General features: G+C 46.3%; 1 protein-coding gene across 1 annotated transcript in view; it reads left to right on the forward strand.

The window, feature by feature from the left end:
- The window catches only part of LOC147737733 (uncharacterized), a 132,837-nt gene that overhangs the window by 69,842 nt on the left and 43,708 nt on the right, over positions 1 to 19,287 (forward strand). The gene's annotated exons all lie outside the window — the stretch shown is intronic.

The following is a 19,287-nucleotide window of genomic DNA, read 5'->3' on the forward strand; positions in this document are numbered from 1 at the left end:
TACTCCGTCCTGAGTAGTGCCTTTTCAACCGCCTCTATACCAAGTTAGTGTGGTATGGACGTATATAAAGATTGTACATCAATGCTACACATCAAGAGATTCTCTTCCTTTTCTGGTTGTACTTTTAACTGTTTATTCAGAAAGTCAGTGGTGTCTTTTATAAATGAGCCCATAGTTTGAACAAATATTTGTAGGTACTTGTCTAATAGTTTGCCAACTGGCTCATGGAGACTTCCGCATGTTGACACAATAGGACGGCATGGTGGTCTTAAAGGATCTTTGTGAATTTTGGGTGTCATATAGAATCGTGGTGCTTTAGGATTGTGAGTAGTGAGATAGGTTTTCATTTTTTCATTGATATTCCCATTATCCAATGCTTTTTGTATAATTTTTTGTAGTGTATCCTGGATTTCCGCTGTTGGGTTGAAGTCTAATGCCATATATGTGTTTTCATCCAACAGGTGAGAGCGTACTTGTTCTTGGTAATACTTGAAATTGAGAATAACCAATGCTTCTCCCTTGTCTGCTTTTTGACAAATGATTGATCGATTATTGGCTATTGATCTTAAAATACCAAATTCTTTGTTCGGGAGATTCTTCATTTTAGTTTGCTTGCGGCAGTTAATTTTAGATAAATCCTGTTTTACCAGTTGCTCATATAGATCAAGAGTTTTATGGCTAAGAGGTGCCATGAACATGCTGGTTTTGGTTAATCCTTTTAGGGAATCCTGTGTTGCTGGTTGTCGCTCTTCTATTAGATTTTCAAAAAAATGTCTCAACCTCAATTTTCTCATGAGCTTGTAAAAGCTAATGTCAAGCTCTAAATGGTTGGTGTGTGCCGTTGGAACATCTGACGAGCCTTTTTGGAGAGTACGTAATTGTATATCAGAAAACTCCACATCAAATTCAAATTCAAAATTAGCTTTATTCGGTATTTTGACAAAAAACCATAAAAGCATACAAAATATAGACATAAGCAGACTAAATAGCTTTTCTCATTAAAAAACTTCTTACAAAGATACATATCATGAATACAAAACAGGTAAAGTTCGTTAAAATGCATACAAAAATTTCTAAAATTCATTCATTAAGGACTCATGGGGTTCGTACAGTCTCCTGTATTACGTATTATCTGATGCGATAAGGTACAATATAATACGATATTTTATGTTATATTCATGCAGTCCTAAACATTACCCATGGTCCCTCTGCACTTTACAGTGAAGGTCAGAAATTTTATTGCTGTCACTATAGTGATTTCATCTTGCATCATGTACAATCTGACCAGTGCAGTTTTACAGGTTCTCAAACCCCATGTCTTTAGCAATGGTAGCAGATATCGTTTTCTCCCCCATTGATAAAATTTGCAAAAGAAAATGCAATGTAGGTTTGACTGTTTGGATAGGTCATCGCACGGGCATTTTGCCAAGTTAGCCGACCAATCGTTCGGGGCAGGAAATGATATTAACCTATAGAATGACTCCGTCCTCATTCGAGTCAGGAGCATTCTATGATAGCAAGAATAGGTTGGGGCTAGGTAAGCGTGAAGGCCTGTACCATGTAAAATGTTACGATGGGCTACTATTGTAGACTTGTGCCCGTCTAAATACCATCTCCGTTCCTCCAGTAAGTCAAGACATGCCACCTTTAGGGCTTTTTTTGTTATTTGTGAGCATGATGTAGGATTTAGGTAGAGATCTGGTTTGCCAATGGAGAAGAAAAACTTTTTCACATAGGCTAACCAGGGCTGCTTACTGGAAGCGGGATGGTTCAAGCAGTCTTGGATTACTTCCCTGTTGAAACCTGTGTCATCGCATGTCCAGATCTTGAACCACAACATCACTGGGGCTATTTTTATCAGGTCGGTGATATGGACTCTATCCAGTTCATTGTGGCAGATTGTAGTAGACGTGGAGCGGAGAACTGATAATAAGTGTCTCAGGAAAGCATTTTCCACTGTTTGGATTTGTGTACAGTCTGCCAGTCCCCAGATACCCGCCCCATAAACAGCAGTGGAGACACATTTCGCTGCATAAATCTTAAGTAAAATGTCTACAGGTTTCCTGCCCAGTCTTTTAGCAAATTGTTTGAGGGCACCTATCGTGCGAGAGAAGGCCAGATTCCGAGAGGTTATTGCTGTAGACCATGTACCCCTGTTGTTAAATATGATGCCTAGGTAGGAAAAGGTTTTGGTCATAGCAATCTTAGTATTGTTGACGAAGGTTTTACACTCTGGTGTAATTTTCCTTGTTGTACAAGACATTGTGAATGTTTTTCCCTCGTTTATTTTTAAGCCTCTCATAGTCATAAAGGTTGAGAACCCTGTTAACGCTTTCTGAAGGCCCAATTGGGTACGAGCCATAATCACGGCATCATCAGCATATAGTAATAGTGGTACTGAGGTGCCGTTTATTTTAGGGTAGTCCACATCACAATCTTTTAAAAAGTCTGCTATCTCGTTGATGTATAAATTAAAAAGGAATGGTGCAAGGATGCAACCCTGTCGCACACCCTTTGCTATAGGGAATTTTCTGGTTCGCTCGCCATTTTTACCATATCTGACCGTGGCCCCAGCGTCTCTATACAGTTCCTGAATAAAGTGTAAAATGTTTTTATCTATCCCCAACTTAACCAAGGTTTTCCATAGCATGCTATGGTCTAAACAATCAAAAGCCGAGGTTAAGTCGACGAATGTTAAAAACAAATTCCCTTTTTTACTTCCAATATATTTATATATACATACTGTAAGTTTGATAAAATCCCTTTGCTCTTAGACCAAGTTTGCAATTTTGTTAACAATACTCTGCCTGCGACTTTCATCAGGGTGTCTAGCAAGGAAATAGGGCGGTAGCATTTTGGGTCCTGTCTATCCCCTTTTTTGAATATTGGGATTACTATGGCTTCGTGCCATGTATCAGGGAAACCCCTTTTGTTATACGCATTTAATACGTTTGCTAATAAAGGAGCCCAAAGATCTACGTTTTCTTTAAATATATCGATGGGAACTCCATCTGGGCCGGGGGCCTTTAAATTAGCACTCTGCGAAATTGCTAGCTCGAGCTCTAGGGGAGTAAAAATTATATTTAAAGGAAAGCTCTCTTGCATCACTGCCTGATCCACCTGCCTATTATTAAAATCATCTTGTGGGGTCATAGTTATATGATCTTTTTTGTATAGGGAGGTAAAATAATCAACCCAGACGTCTTCCGTTATGGCTATCTCCATTGAATCAGCCTTACTGTCCGTGGAGAAGAAGGGGGCATTAATTTCTTTCCAGAAAGATATATTATCCCTTAAGGCACTTGCCTTTACTAGGGCTTCCCAGGCCTGATTTTTCAATTCATCCTGTCTCTGACGTAGGGTCTGTTTGTAGGCTCGCCTGGCATCTTTAATCAAGCTAGAGTCTTTAGGGACTGTCTTTAATGCCTGTAGCAGGTCTTTATGGGCTTTGGAACAGGCGGAATTAAACCAGCCGTGTAATCTTTTTACAGCCCCTTTTTTTAGTTTTTTGGTCAACTTATCATTTATAGTGGCAGTTATTCTTCCATAAGCCTCTATAATTAACTGGGGGTTAGTATTAAGTTGTAGGCAGGTCGTGAATTGTTCCAGTTCTTTCTGGACTAGCTCCTTCACGAACTTTGTGGAATCAATTTTTGCCCATTTTATGGCATATCCATTCTTTCTTGCCAGAGATACTGAGTGACCATGGAGAATACTAGGTATGCTTGTAACAAGGCTCTCGGACTTCTCAACGGCAATAGTGGTGCTAATCGGAAAGTGATCACTTATTGCCAGGTCTTCCGTGTTAAACTCCTCCAGACAGCCCTGGTTCCTATTAGACACTAGGATATAGTCAATTACAGTGCCTGACCGTCGACCAAAGAAGGTTGTCTTAAAAGCTACAGGGGGCTCACATAATTCATTAGCAAACCCCAGGTCCCAATCGTGCATTAGTTGGTTTAACATGTTACCCATAATAGAGTGTTCAAAGTGTGTAGTGGGGTCCCCTCTTAGATTATAAATGCCACAGTTTTTTGTGGCACTATGGGGACACAGATGACAATTATAATCACCTACTATTAGGGTACAATCTGCATCTTGCCCACCTCTTGTGAGCATTGTAATAAGCTCAGCTATTAAAGATTTGGGATCTACTTTTGGCACATTGATGTATATGTTAATCACAAAAATGGACCACCCCTTTGCTTTGACCATAAGTCCCTGCATTGATCTGGCCACCCCTACTTTAGATCCGCCTGCCATGTATGGAGTCATTTTTATATTACACAAATTAGAGGCAAAGATGCACAAACCCCCCGACCCTCTACCTCGATTACCCTGTATCAATGGGATGTAAAAGGTACTAAAGCCCTCAATGTGAGTCTCCTCCTGGTCCCAACATTCTTGGAGACATATTATGTCCTGTTTTCCCATAAAGGATAGAAATGACTGGGCCCTTGATTTATTATTTAGCCCTGCGATGTTCCAGGAAGTTACTTTTAGGCTGGATTTTTGTTGATTGGCTTCTAATGCCAGTGACTGTTTAGTTGGCCTCTCCGCTCCCTCTACACTGTGTTCTACCCCCCTTTTGGTTTGTGTGGTATCCCGCGGGATTGTAGGTATAACCCCGCCTTTGAATTGGTCTTGGGCTACGGAACCTTCCCCATTTGGGGTCTTATTTAGTTGGAATGATGGATGCTGGGGTGTTAGCAATATTTCCCCTGTTGGGGGATCGAATATGTTCCCTGTTGGCCCAATACTAGCATTGAGAATCTGGTGATCATTTATGCTGGATTCATCTTGGATTGCTAAATTATTTCCTTTCTGTTTTGTTGCCATTATTGGTCAATCGACCATGTCTAGGCAATCGAACCTGTTCCTTGTGGGGGCCCCCCTCCAGTAATCGGGATTTATGTTTTCTCTTCTCGGTGGCCAGGGGCGATTATCCCACCCTCTATTCCAGTGGTTGCTATTATTCCTATTTCTGTTTCTGTTATAGTGCCCCACCTGTGTCCAGGGCCAATCCTGGACTTCTTCCCAGCTGTTCGGGTCACCATAATTAAAAGTGTTTAGGGGTGGATAAAAGAAGGAGAGGCGCTGAACGTCAACCCCCCCCCCTTTTCTCCAAGGCTGGCCATGAGGAGATGTAATCAGCTGTGGCGGGGTCCTCACAGTTAAGTACAATACAATCGCCCTGTAAACATTTTTTGGTGTCGCCAATCCAGAACACTCTTCTCATTGAAATAATTCTACTATGATTTGATGGATGAAGAGGTCTGTTTTGGCTCAACCACTGCAATACCTTGTTACGCAAGGACCAGGGGGGTTCGTCTGTACCATCTGCCAGCTCGGTGACCCCGGTAAGTATGACAGTGTATGGGGTCGCCTCGGGTGGCAGATGTATCGGACGCCTATACCTATGGCCTTTCCTCACATTGGCCTGTGGCTGGGTGGGTTGGGCTTTTTGTGAAGTCTGTGGGGTATCCTTCGGCTTCACTACTTGGCTATTTGACTCAGCGGGAGCCGGGGTTTTTTGAGGGTTATCAATGGGGCCTTTTTGTTTTCCAATCCCTACTATTGGGGCAGGTTTTGAGGTGGTTTGTTTATTTTTTGGAGCTTCAGTGTTTACAACTCTTTCGAGCGGCGAGGGCTTGGGTCGGGTAGCTGGTAAAGACTGGGGTTGGGCCAGGTTGTTTGTATCTTTCACGTTCCCCAGAGCCTTAGCAGGTGTTCCTAATGATTTTTGCTTGAAAGCTGGGGTATTTAATTTGGCTAATTGCTTCTCAATGATCATGACGCTCTTCTCCAAGGGTTGCAGATGGCGTTTTAGCAACAGACCCATGCTTTTAGTGATGAAGTCGTGTAGTGTTACACATGCGGTGCATGGTTTCTGTATACCGCCCCCACGGGCTTGATTCTCTGGCAGCTCTCGGAGAACAGCGTCCTGTGAGATTGCTATACAATCAGCATTACTGTTAATGGGGTTCGGTTGATATGACAGGGCTATGTCAGTAGTTGATTTAAATGAGGTCGTCATGTTATGCAGAGCTGGTGTGGTCTCATGTGGGGTCGAGTCTATGTTTTGCATCTTTGCTGTAGCACCCTCCCGCTTGCCCGTGGAAATAGGGTCTACAAAATCCTCATGATCATAGGGGATTTGTAGATCTGGTGTTTTTTCCAAGTCCTCACTGGAGTTAGACCCCAGTGAGAGTTGGGTGGCGGATAGATCAACAGTATTTGGAACCGTGTGTATTAATGCATTCGCATTGCCCGCTTCCTTAAGTAGTGGAATAATTGGGCCCTGTTGGATAGGGGTTTGTGCAGAGGCCAGGAGCCCCATAGATGATCTTCTTGCAACCTCCAGTTCATGTGATACCCTCCGTTCTAGGATATGTATGCTTTTGTCTATTACCTCGTGGGTCTTGGTAATGAATAAGTATAGAGGGCCTGTGATGTCGGTTAGGCTAGAGGTCTTTTTACTTCTAGTACGCTTATTCATGGTTGCGTCAAGTATAACAAAGTTATTAATAAGTACTGTTCAGATACTTGGTCCAATACCTACGAGAGGTCACAGTTCAGGGTAGCGGTAAGAGAATGTGATTGTAAATACCGTGGCCCAGTATAGTCCTGCTCGGGCTGAAACGGGCCCGCCCTTGGCCCGGGCTTCGCCTCGCGCTTCTCCTCGCGCCTCCCGCGTTGCGTGTGAGACTGTTCAATTTATGGGGAGGATCTCGCACGGGGGCGTTGCCGCCGGGGGAAGAGGCACCAGCTGGAAGAAGCTAAGGCTTCTGGTCCTCGCAGTCCCCCGGTGCAGGCAGCCAATGGAATGGGGTCAAGCGCTCGCTGGGAGCAGGTAGGCAATCCGTCGACCACGGAAGAGCTCCCACCAGCGGCGCGACCTCCCAAGTAGCAGGGCAAGATTACAGGGGGAATCACCCTCCGTTCGGCAGCAGAAATCCTTCGCTAATGTCCCCCAGAGTCAGCTGTGTGAGCGGCACCCGAGGAGCGGGTGTCGCGAAAAGTAAATAGGCGGCAGGTAGGGGGCATTGCCGCCGGGGGAAGAGGCACCAGCTGGAAGAAGCTAAGGCTTCTGGTCCTCGCAGTCCCCCGGTGCAGGCAGCCAATGGAATGGGGTCAAGCGCTCGCTGGGAGCAGGTAGGCAATCCGTCGACCACGGAAGAGCTCCCACCAGCGGCGCGACCTCCCAAGTAGCAGGGCAAGATTACAGGGGGATTCACCCTCCGTTCGGCAGCAGAAATCCTTCGCTAATGTCCACCAGAGTCAGCTGTGTGAGCGGCACCCGCGGAGCGGGTGTCGTGAAAAGTAAATAGGCGGCAGGTAGGGGGCGTTGCCACCGGGGGAAGAGGCACCAGCTGGAAGAAGCTAAGGCTTCTTTTCCTCGCAGTCCCCCGGTGCAGGCAGCCAATGGAATGGGGTCAAGCGCTCGCTGGGAGCAGGTAGGCAATCCGTCGACCACGGAAGAGCTCCCACCAGCGGCGCGACCTCCCAAGTAGCAGGGCAAGATTACAGGGGGAATCAATCTCCGTTCGGCAGCAGAAATCCTTCGCTAATGTCCACCAGAGTCAGCTGTGTGAGCGGCACCCGCGGAGCGGGTGTCGCGAAAAGTAAATAGGCGGCAGGTAGGGGGCGTTGCCGCCGGGGGAAGAGGCACCAGCTGGAAGAAGCTAAGGCTTCTGGTCCTCGCAGTCCCCCGGTGCAGGCAGCCAATGGAATGGGGTCAAGCGCTCGCTGGGAGCAGGTAGGCAATCCGTCGACCACGGAAGAGCTCCCACCAGCGGCGCGACCTCCCAAGTAGCAGGGCAAGATTACAGGGGGAATCACCCTCCGTTCGGCAGCAGAAATCCTTCGCTAATGTCCACCAGAGTCAGCTGTGTGAGCGGCACCACATCAGATATATTAATGACTAAATTGTTTAATGCTGTGTTTTCTTCTTGTCTTTTTTGGCTGTAACATTCCACGTTTGCGGCGGGTCCTTTTCCTTCTCCTTGCTTACCTCTCCTCTTTGATCTCCTGGGTCTTCTCTTTCGTTCTGAACTACCTCTAAAAAAGGCTGCGCAGTGGTGCTAGTGGAGGCTTGCTGTCCAGGCTGTCTACGGCCTCTGCCTGTTTCTGATGTGTCTGTATTAGTTTACGAAGTATCAGTTTGTTGGGTGTATGGGCGATTCTGTCATTTTCTCGCATATACGTCAGCCCACGTATAAACTTCGCCAAGTTTGTAATCAATAGTATCTCTGCGATACTTTCTTATTTTACGTTCATTGACCTCCTGGGTGTGTTTCTCTAATTGTACTTTGACATCCTCTAGAATTTTGTGCAACTCCTCTGTTGACATGGTTTTTTCCAATTCTAATTTGATAAAGGTTACCCCAAAGCCAATTGAGCTCAGTACATCCCACAGGAATCCCCAGTTGACACGGTCGAAGGCCTTAGTTGCGTCATAAGCAGCAACTGCCAAGGGTTCCGACCGTGCCTCTGCTAGATCTATGCTTCCAATCAACTGAAGGGTTAAATCTTGTATATGTCTTCTGGGCACAAAACCTTTTTGATCGGAATTATTGAGTTGTGGGATTAACTTTGCCATCTCCCTGCCAAAACGCTTGTAAAGATCTTATAGTCCACGTTTAGCAGGGAGATGGGTCTAAAGGAGTCTGCCTTAAGGGGGTCCTTTCCAGGTTTTAATATTAGCACAATTGTAGACTCTTTCCAGGAGGGGTGTGACCTACCCTCCGGGCTATGGACATAGTTAAACAATTCACAGAGCTGTGACACTAAGGTGTCCTGTAATACTTTATACAGTTCTCCGGGGAGGGAGTCCGGGCCAGCCGCTTTAATATTCTTTATATTTTTAATATACACTCCGTTTTCTTCCTGCGTAAAAGGGTTGTTAAGAATATCTCAACCTTGATCTGTTAGTCTTGGCAGAGCCTTACTCTCCAACCACTGTTGGGTATTGCCAGAGTCTGGTGAAGATTCATCTTCAGCATATAATTTAGAGAACAAAGAAAGTAAATGCTTTTCCATATCTCCTGCCGGCATGATATGGTACCCTGATTGTCGATGATTAAGCGATTTATGTTATTTCTAAACCTATCTGCTCTGATTTTACTGGCCAGGATAGCCCCTGTCTTTTCTCCGTACACATAATTCTCCATGGCTTGTGCTGCCCATTGTGCTCCAACTTTTAAATCCAGCAACCCGCGAGATTCCAACCGGAGATGTTCTAGGTCAGCTATAACCTGTGGCAAATTGTCTAATTGAGCACAATATCTTTTATTCTCTAACAGAGAAATGTTACCTTCCAGGTTTTTAAGTTTAAGAGCCTCCTCCTTGTTACTGGAGCTAGTGAGGCTATGAATCTGACCTCTAATATGAGCCTTATACGCGTCCCAAACGAACTCGATTGGGGTGGAGCCAACATTATCGGAAAAGTAGTTATTAGTTGCTGTGATGATAGCAGCGACTATATCCTGATTGTGAAGTACAGCCCTCTTTAGAGTCCATCTGGGTATAGGAGTTCGACTTGTGCTCCCTATCCAAGATGTAAATGTAATGGGAGCATGGTCGGAAAGAATGGTAGGGAGTATTTTTATATCATGCATAGACTCCAGACTTAACCTATCTACCAAGACATAATCTAATCTTGAGGTGTGCCCATGTTTTTTGCTGAAGTACGTAAAACCCGGTGCCGCCTCCCCCTTGATTCTCCAAAGGTCAGTAAGACCCACCTCATGCATCATATTGACCATGGCTCGTCTAGAACGCGGGGTAGTAACATAATAACTATGATTGTATCGATCCTGTTGAGGTTCTAAGAGTACATTGAAGTCCCCCCCTATAATCACAGGAGAGGTGACCCCGGTTACATTGGACTGGACTCTAAGCAGCCAGGTAGGATCATCTACATTAGGACCATAATAGGAAACGATGGTCTGTTCACTACCACTAACATCGACTTGTGCCAAAACCCATCTCCCTGACTGGTCTGTAGATGTTGATTTTATATACCCCCTAATCCCTGCCTTAATCAGGATTGCCACACCCTTGTTTACTCCAGTCTGTCCCAAACAACAAAATGCACCAATCCATCTCAGTTTCTCAAAGATCTCTTTGCTTTCGGTGGGGCTTAGATGAGTTTCCTGATGGAGAATGACTTTAGCCGAAGATTGCTCCAGGAAGCTCATAATCAATCTCCTTCTCCTTGGACACCTAAGACCATTCACGTTCCATTAAATATAAGATACTTTATTGAGGGCCATTTATAATCTCCATCCTTCCCTCCTTAGCCATCCAACCCAACACCCGTCTATTCTTCAGGAAAACCTGAAACTTATGATGAAATAAGGACAACATTTTTTTCCTTTTTCTCCCCTTGCTACCCCACCTGTGCCTCTCCTCTTACCCCTCTCACCCCCCCCAAACCTCCCCACCCCGCTTGGGGAGTCCTCCCTATCTTCTCAGGCGTACGCCCTTAGACAGGTACCCCCCCCCCCTCTGTGTATGTTAAACGTGACACATTCTTAGTTTCATCTTGTATTTGCCCGGCGGCAGTGGTCTTTGCTCCCTCCCTGGTGTGCCTATAATTTAATTAAAGCATCAGGTTAAGATCAGAACCGTATTTCAAATATACTAAATCCTCTTTTACTTGTGGGCTACTACCCCGCTCTGTTCTCCACCATGCCCTTTATTGCCTGCCTTGATCTTTTCAATGAGTATGTCTGCTTCATCAATCTGCTGTATGTTATACATGTGGTTATTCCACATTATGCGGAGGTAAGCGGGGAATTTCAGCTGGGCTCGGGCTCCTAATGAATTAAATATAGGAAGTCTCTTGCCCATCGCCCATTGCTTGGCAGCAGTTGTGTGTGAGATGTCTGAACGAATTGTAAAGAAGAACGGGCTGGTTAAGGAGGTTGATTTTATAGCTCCGGTTTTTAATGCCATGGACAGAATCCTTTCTTTGATAGCATATGTCAGGAAGTTTACCAGAATCTTCCTGGGGCGCTCCCTCCCTGGGTTCCGCCTATATGGGTCCCGGTGAGCCCTCTGACTATCCACTAGTAGGTCTTAGTCGCCATCAGTGGAATCCTTTAGGATTGTCGTTTTAAGTAGTGCCACCACAAATGCCTTAATGTCCCCTCCTTCCATATCTTCTGGGACATTTAGAAATTTTAAGTTGTTCCTCCTAGCGTGATTTTCAAGTTTCTCAATGTCGTCCTTCACCTCCCGATTTCGCTGCGCTAGCTTTTCCATATGGGCTGAAGTGGTGCCTAATGCTTCCTTAATTCTGGGCACCTCCGCTTCTAGGGCCTCTGTCCGTAATGAAACCTCCTCCACCTTCTTGGCCAGCACCTCACAGGAGGCCTGAATAGCGACCTGATTGGTCTCTGAAATTGTGAACCTTTCCCCCATCTCCTCAAATCTCTTCCCCATATCCTATTTTAATCCAAGCAAGATATCTGTAAGTGTAACAGGAGTATTCACAGGAGTATTCACAGGGGTTGACACTGTTAGTAGAATAGGGCCTGTATGAACGCCCTCGCCAGCTATCTGGGGGCCGTTACCCTCCGCTTCAGTTTCCTCTTCCTGCACAGAGTCTTGAATCTCCAAAGCTGAAAAGCTATTCGAGAGTTCAATTGATGGATGCACCCTATCTTCCCCTGGAGGTGGAGATACAGATGGGGATGACTGAAATGGTTGAGCTAACTGGGAGGACATGGCCATGGGTGAGTTCGTTGTAATAACTACAGCACCTGGTCCCGGTCCTATGCTGGTTGAAGTACTATTAGAAGCCATTTTCCCGCTCTATCTGTAGTAGACAACGAAAGGACCTTATAAAATGATTTTAGGGAGGGGGTAACCTTGGATGCGATCGATACTGTGCTTTTTATCCTCTTTTTACCTTTTCCCTTCACCGTGGTGGTAAGACTGCTGGTGTGGTTCCCCTTCCCTATCCGGGATGTAGCCTGGACGTTCTTATTAATGTCATTCTTTTTTGAAGGCCCTTGGATTTCTATCCATGGGCTGTGTTTGGATGCGTATCATTGGAAGAGATTTCTAAAGTATCAGGTTTTAAATTAGTTATGCCACTGATGGCCGTACGAACCACATATTCCTAAACATAATGGGGTGCATTGCAGTGGCGGCTTGTGACTTTTGAAAGTAGTGGGGTGTAAAAGTTGGGGCTGAGTGTTACATCGGAACCAAGCAAAGCAAGCAAGCCTGATCAACAAAAGAGGATTTGGGGGTTGTCCCCTCTGTGAAAATTTTTAAAAAGAGTGCACTTTAATACAAAATTATTTTACATGCAATTAGACATGGGGTCACAAATTTACAAATTTAAAAAAGTTCTAGCAACTGCCTCCTTAAACTGACCGGCTTGCGTGCACAACTGTACCTTTTATAATGTGTATATGTAATTGTGATTGTGTGTACATGTAGTGTGTATGAAGCATGAGCTGCTGTACTGTACCTGCTATGTGTGTGTTTAAAGCTTGTGCTGTTGTTGCCTGACTGCACATGTCATATATAAGTGAGCGAGAGAGCGAGTGAAACTTTTTCTGATATTGATGTGTGTGTGTGTTTCTGTATGTTTGTGAAAGCACATGTATGTGCAGAATTGCTTCTGCCAGAGGATGCCTGCCAGTGTGTGTGTGTGTGTGTGTGTGTGAAGCTTGTGCTGTTGTTGCCTGACTGTACATGTCATATGTAAGTGAGCGAGAGAGCGAGTGAAGCTTTTTCTGATACTGATGTGTGTGTGTGTTTCTGTATGTTTGTGAAAGCACATGTATGTGCAGAACTGCTTTTGCCAGAGGATGCCTGCCAGTGTGTGTGTGTGTGTGTGTGTGTGAAGCTTGTGCTGTTGTTGCCTGACTGCACATGTCATATATAAGTGAGCGAGAGAGCGAGTGAAACTTTTTCTGATATTGATGTGTGTGTGTGTTTCTGTATGTTTGTGAAAGCACATGTATGTGCAGAACTGCTTCTGCCAGAGGATGCCTGCCAGTGTGTGTGTGTGTGTGTGTGTGTGTGAAGCTTGTGCTACTGTTGCCTGACTGCACATGTCATATATAAGTGAGCGAGAGAGCGAGTGAAACTTTTTCTGATATTGATGTGTGTGTGTGTTTCTGTATGTTTGTGAAAGCACATGTATGTGCAGCACTGCTTCTGCCAGAGGATGCCTGCCAGTGTGTGTGTGTGTGTGTGTGTGAAGCTTGTGCTGTTGTTGCCTGACTGTACATGTCATATGTAAGTGAGCGAGAGAGCGAGTGAAGCTTTTTCTGATACTGATGTGTGTGTGTTTCTGTATGTTTGTGAAAGCACATGTATGTGCAGCACTGCTTCTGCCAGAGGGAGCCTGCCAGTGTGTGTGTGTGTTTGTGTGTAGCTTGTGCTACTGTTGCCTGACCGGCTGCTGTTCTGTGTGGGAGAGCAGAATGAAATGGTGAAGCTTCTGCTTGTTAGCGTCATAAGCGAATCTCGAGAACAGTGTTTACACTACACAAACACTAAAACTGCTGGCCACGGACACTGCTTGCTGCTTTACTCACCAAAACACGGGGTGTGCAGCAGCGCCTACTAGTGCCTAGAAAACCTGCTCTCCGGTGCCTCGGTGACGCTGTCGAGTGGTGAACCGCCCTCCTCATATCTGACTCTCGCAGGGCTGACTCTACCTGATTATCTGCTCTGAGGGGTTGGAGGAAGTGGGTTCCCAAAGGCCACAATTAAGAGGCAGCCCCATCACTCCTCTCAGCGAGCCCTATGTCATTGCTGCGCAGTTTGGCTTTTTAAACCTTTCTTCGGGAGAGAGAGGCCCTTCATTACCAGGTCTTAAATCATTGTGTCAACTGATAAGGGGGAGGCGTGAAGGAGCCAAGCCCAGGAGCTGTGTGCTCTGCCCATCGAGGCCTCTGCTGCTGCCTGGCACCGCGGAACAGCTTTGGGGACGGATATAGGAACCTACAGCCTACCAAACAAGCATTGAAAATGCAATAGGTCTCGCCTTTAATTAACTTAAAGCTACTTGCTTTGCTATACAATACCATTAGCAAAGCAAATGACTTTAACTTAATAAAAGGCGAGACCTATTGCATTTTCAATGCTTGTTATCGTATTGCCTCAAGGAATGGACTGCCACCGACCGCCTTCGCATTAGTTAAGAACCTTGAAGTTGTAAGTCTAGCTCAGCTAAGATTGCAGTAGCCTTCCTGAGTGACCTTTAATTTGGGATTCAGTGCCTACCTGCCCTGCCCGGCGTAAGGTCCATCTATCAGTGCGGCTTTTCAATGCAGACGGCTTTACTTTGGATTTTCTGAACTGTATCAGTAATGACATCCAGTACCACCTATATGGTCAGAGCCTTCACGTTCAGTAAGTTATCTCCAATTAATTGGTGTGGACAGTGGTCAGCCTCTTTGTATACCATTATTTGAGGGTCAGTTATATCAGTGATCTCAACTTGTACTGCAGGTTGGGGTTTTGTGAGACCCAGGGATAAACGTCTCTCTGTCAGTTCGATCTCGGTACTGACTATGTCCATCGCCCTTTTCAACATAGTATCTATAGACGTAGCATTACAAGCTGTGGCGGTTGGATTTCGTTTGCCCAGGGTGTGTTTTACCCCAGACATTCAATGGGTACTTTACAAAATACACCCCACTCACCGCTGCAGGGTCCAGCTGTCCTTGGAATGGCAATATAAGGGGGATGGCCCAGCCTGACTTCGAACGGTCCCGGACCGGCAAAGACGGGCCCGCCCTTGGCACGGTCTTTGCCCGCGCGAGCCCGCGCATGTCCCGCACTGCGGGGTCTCCCTGGCAGATTTATGTGGTGGTGTTATGTTATGTTATGTAAAAGTATTTGTAAAGCGCGACTACCACCTGACGGTTTCTTGGCGCTGTGAACGTGTGAGGGCAGATCGGAGGGGGACTTAGCTGTGTGCTTTACGAAACAGATGGGTTTTGAGAAGGGACCTAAAATTGGGGTAAGAGCAGTAAGCCTAAATTCTAAAGGGAGTGCATTCCAGGAGGATGGGGCCAGGAAGGAGAATCTGAACCCTCCATGTTTCCTGCGCTTAAAAACAGGGATATTGAGTAAGGCAAGATGGGAAGAACGAAGATTGCGGGAGGGAACATAGTGATGAAGAAGAGAAGAGATGAAAAGAGGGCCAAGGCCAGCTAGGGCTTTGAAAATGATACAGCCTAGTTTAAAGTAGCAGCGTTCTGCTACCGGGAGCCAATGAAGGGTCTTCAGCAGGGGGCGCACGTGCTGGTGCCTAGGCTGATGGAAAATTAGCCGTGCAGCCTGATTCTGAACCAGCTGAAGGCGATTCAGTTGATAGGTGGGAATGCCAGCATAAAGAGAGTTGGCATAATCAATTCTAGAAATGACCAACGCCAAAAGGGTCAGGGTGGTGACGCGGGTCCTCTCACGCCTCTTCCCGCGAGACTGCACTGCCTTCTGGGGGATGTAGTTCCCTGGCAGTCCGCGAGGAAAGTGCGTGGATGGCTTGATGTAAGGATTGAGCCCGCAAATCTCAGGAGGCTCTAGGCGGCAGCAACAACAGGCAAAGGAAGTACTTCAGAAGACCAGGTAATCGGCAAACAGCGTCCCGCGCCGCGGGGTCTCCCTGGCAGATTTATGTGGTGGTGACGCGGGTCCTCTCGCGCCTCTTCCCGCGAGACCGCACTGCCTTCTGGGGGATGTAGTTCCCTGGCAGTCCGCGGTCCATGAGGAAAGCACGTTGATGGCTTGATGTAAGGATTGAGCCCGCAAATCTCAGGAGGCTCTAGGCGGCAGCAACAACGGGCAAATGAAGTACTTCAGAAGGCCAGGTAATCGGCAAACAGCGATATCAAACTGTACGAAGGTGGGCTGCAGACAAAACATGGGGCTGTATCATTAATGATGTCCGGTACCAGCTCTTTGATGCAGTCATCTTTAGTAACAAATCTGTAGTGAATAGAAAATATGCGGTCCCGACCATGCATAGGGCCTGGTGGAGGAGCCCTTCTCAGTCGTTATTTCGCTTGTTGTTGATGTGTATTTCATGAAGAGTCTAGATTATTTTCTCTTTCAGATGCTTTAGATTGTGCAGAAAGGTTTAAGCTGCAGATCTTTTATAAGTGATCTCTCTTGTCACATGCATTTCTTTGCCCCCGAAGCACTGGGCATTGGTAAGACATTATCTGCAGCAGGAGTAATTGCTATTCCCATTGACGTCGTCTGATGTGCTAGAATCTGGTTGCTTACGGAACCCGGACGGCTGCAGATGGGCTTGCCTTAGGCTCGCCTTCAGTACACCAGTGGCACATCTGCACTTTCAACATCTTAAGAAGCGCTAGAAGAGAAAAGAGTAAGCTGCCCCGCCCACTGCTAAACACTGGAGAGGGGAAGCGAAGGCTTCGCAGTGGGGTTTCACCACTGCCATTTGAATGCAGGTAAAAGTGATTCAAGCAAATTCAAATTCAAGCAAATCCAGATCGTATTCAAGCAAATTCGAATTGTATACCCCCCAGTAAATTTAAAAACTAAAAGGCACCCCAAACTTGTATGACAACATCGCCCCGATGCATGTAAGTACAAATAAGCAAAGTACAAATGAGTGAGGTATTTTTAAAATGAGAAAGGTAAAATGTAAAGTGTTTGAAAGAGCCTAAAAACGGGGTGCGGGAGGCAAGCGGTGTCTCTTACGTTCGCTCTCTCTTAGGAATTCTTGTTTCAACAATATCTTTTTTAGGTCGAGCCTAGTTCTATGGGAGGCTTCTTGTCAGCACTCTAAACTTCTCCGTATGGGTCTGACTCCTCCCACACATTGGATTGGTCTTTGCGTGTGTCTTCCAATAATGGAAGCGCACAAACGGACAAAGGGGGGTGCATGTCCCACCTCTTCTCAAAGCTTCACTCCCACCTCGTTTTGCTCTCGGGAGCGAGCAGCGGCGCGCAGGGTGGCAGCTGCATTCCTCATTTTTGATCAGGTTACTAACTAAACACAGTGCAGTCACTTTCACTTTAGCGGCGGGCTTGTTTAATTTCCTGTTACTTTGCTCCCACCCCCCACCCTTTGTCCGTGTTCACCAGGCTATCGCCCCCCACTGCCCGGATACCCTTTGCTCCCGCCCCCCTCCTTTGTCCGTGTTGAACATGCTCCCGCCCTCCTCCCGTTGTCTGCATTTCTTTTTTTTTCCCCGCCTCTTCACTTGCGGTGCCCGTGAGGTGCTCCCCCGCCCTTGCCCGCCCGCGGCACAACACTGTTTATTAAAAGGCTGAACAGAGTCAGCAAAAACCATTGGCAAAGCCAAAAGGCGTGACCTATTGGCTTTGCCAATGCTTGTGTGCCAAGCCGGTACGCGTGGGGCATCAGTGTTGGGATAACGGCTCCGGTGAGGAGAAGGAGGGGGAGGGGAAGGACTAGGAAAAGGGTTGTCCGAAATTGCTGCCTCTTCTGCAGGACCCATCTCTCTCTTTCTTCCCTTAAGGGAGATTTGTAAAAGCCTTCCCATGGTGTGCCTGGCATGGCGACCTCTCCCCGGCATGGGCACTGGCTGCCAGTTTAGCAATGGCAACATTCATTTAAAAAAAAAAAAAGGAGTGCTGCCAATTAACAATTAACAGTGCATCAGTGCTTGCGGTCTCATTATCCATGATATCGATTTAGTCACTTCGGGTAATAAAAGAGACGTGCCTAAGGCATCTGGCGCAGTGTGCGGGAGGCTCTGCTCGGGCAGCACGAGGAGCTGGGCACAGACTCTGGCTGGCAGATCAGGTGCCCGCATGATCCCTCTTCATTGCCTGCTTGCACGAGTGTGTATGCTTGTACGTGTGCCTGGATCTGCTTGGTTCTGTTGGGCGTTGATTTGTGTTGCAGTAGCATGACCCCACATACAGTAGCTTCAAAGATTAGTGCTAGTCTAAGCAAACCCACCCCTCCGCCCAAACCCTATTCTCCTGCATGGCTAAACACTTATTAGGTCCCGTCGGCGAGACCTATTGGCTACGCCATTGCTTGTTTATTTTTTTAAGGGAATCATACTTGAGAGAGGGAGGTTTTTGTTCGATTATTATTGGTGTTGTTGAGTGTCCAGTGATAGATGGAGTGGTTATGGTGGAAATAGGGGATTATTGACCATCTGGAGAGAAACACAACAGATTATTCAGTTTACTTATGACGATTTGCCTTTTATGAATTTTTTTAAGTCAATTTGTTGTGGGATAACAAACTGATCTAAAACAAGCTTGGTAGTGTTGTAAGATATTTTTATCCCTATACTGGCACTATTTCATATTTAATGTCTTTTTATTAAATTATTGTACATGTTTTAGGCACTTTTATGCAAAATAAAGTATTGAATTGATAGAGAGACGGAGGTGGTCAACAAAGCAACAAACAAAGAGACAGTCCCAAGTATCAATGCCTGACTAAGGCCGCTAACTTAGGGGCCGATTAGGATTAGGATGGCGGACGGATCGCCACCGCCATGCAGGCGGTGGCAATCCGTCCGCCATTCTTGCCTGTCCGCCAACTATTTCTCTCTGCCATATGACAATGGCGGACGGGACCGTGGCGGATGGGAAGACCGTGCGCTGCTTTACCGCCGCGGTCGCCCGCGGCGGAAAAGATCTAATATGGTGGCAGTGTCTATCAGACACCGCCAGCCATATTAGAATGGGCTGAGGGGAATGCCTTTCTGTTGTGGCAATGCCACCACAAAAAGGCATACGGTTCTTGCTTTGGGGGCCCATTAAGGGCCCCCAGGGGAAGGGGAGGGTGGGGGGGGCACATAGGGGGTCCCTATGGTAATTGTGGGGGCCACAATGTTAAAAATGTGGGATGCACCCGCCACTGTGGCTGGTGCATCCTAATTGGGGGCACGGTTCCTCCGCCCTTGTTGCGGACGGTACCTGCCCCAGGCAGGATGGCGGACGGACTTTGTCCGTTCGCCATCCTAATCGACCCCTTAATATTTTAACAGGCCATTGTCCTCTTAAACCAGAAATTCTCCACCTAATTTGGGCCACAATTTCAATCTTATTCGGAGATGTAAAACCATATTAAATATAAGGAATTTCCCACAGACATAGGAAAACGCGCAAGCTTTCCTTAAAATGTTTGCTCTGACACATAAGCTATGCCACACACTTTATTTGATCTAGTGCATAAAACTGTGTGGTATTTTTATCTGTTTGCTTTGCTATGTACCACACTGTGCATTTGAAAAACCTGATAAAGTTCTTAAAAATTGCACCACCGACCAATATTCTCTTTTATTC

Source organism: Lissotriton vulgaris, chromosome 1_1 (assembly GCF_964263255.1).
Source record: "Lissotriton vulgaris chromosome 1_1, aLisVul1.2, whole genome shotgun sequence".
NCBI classification, from domain to species: Eukaryota; Metazoa; Chordata; class Amphibia; order Caudata; family Salamandridae; genus Lissotriton; species Lissotriton vulgaris.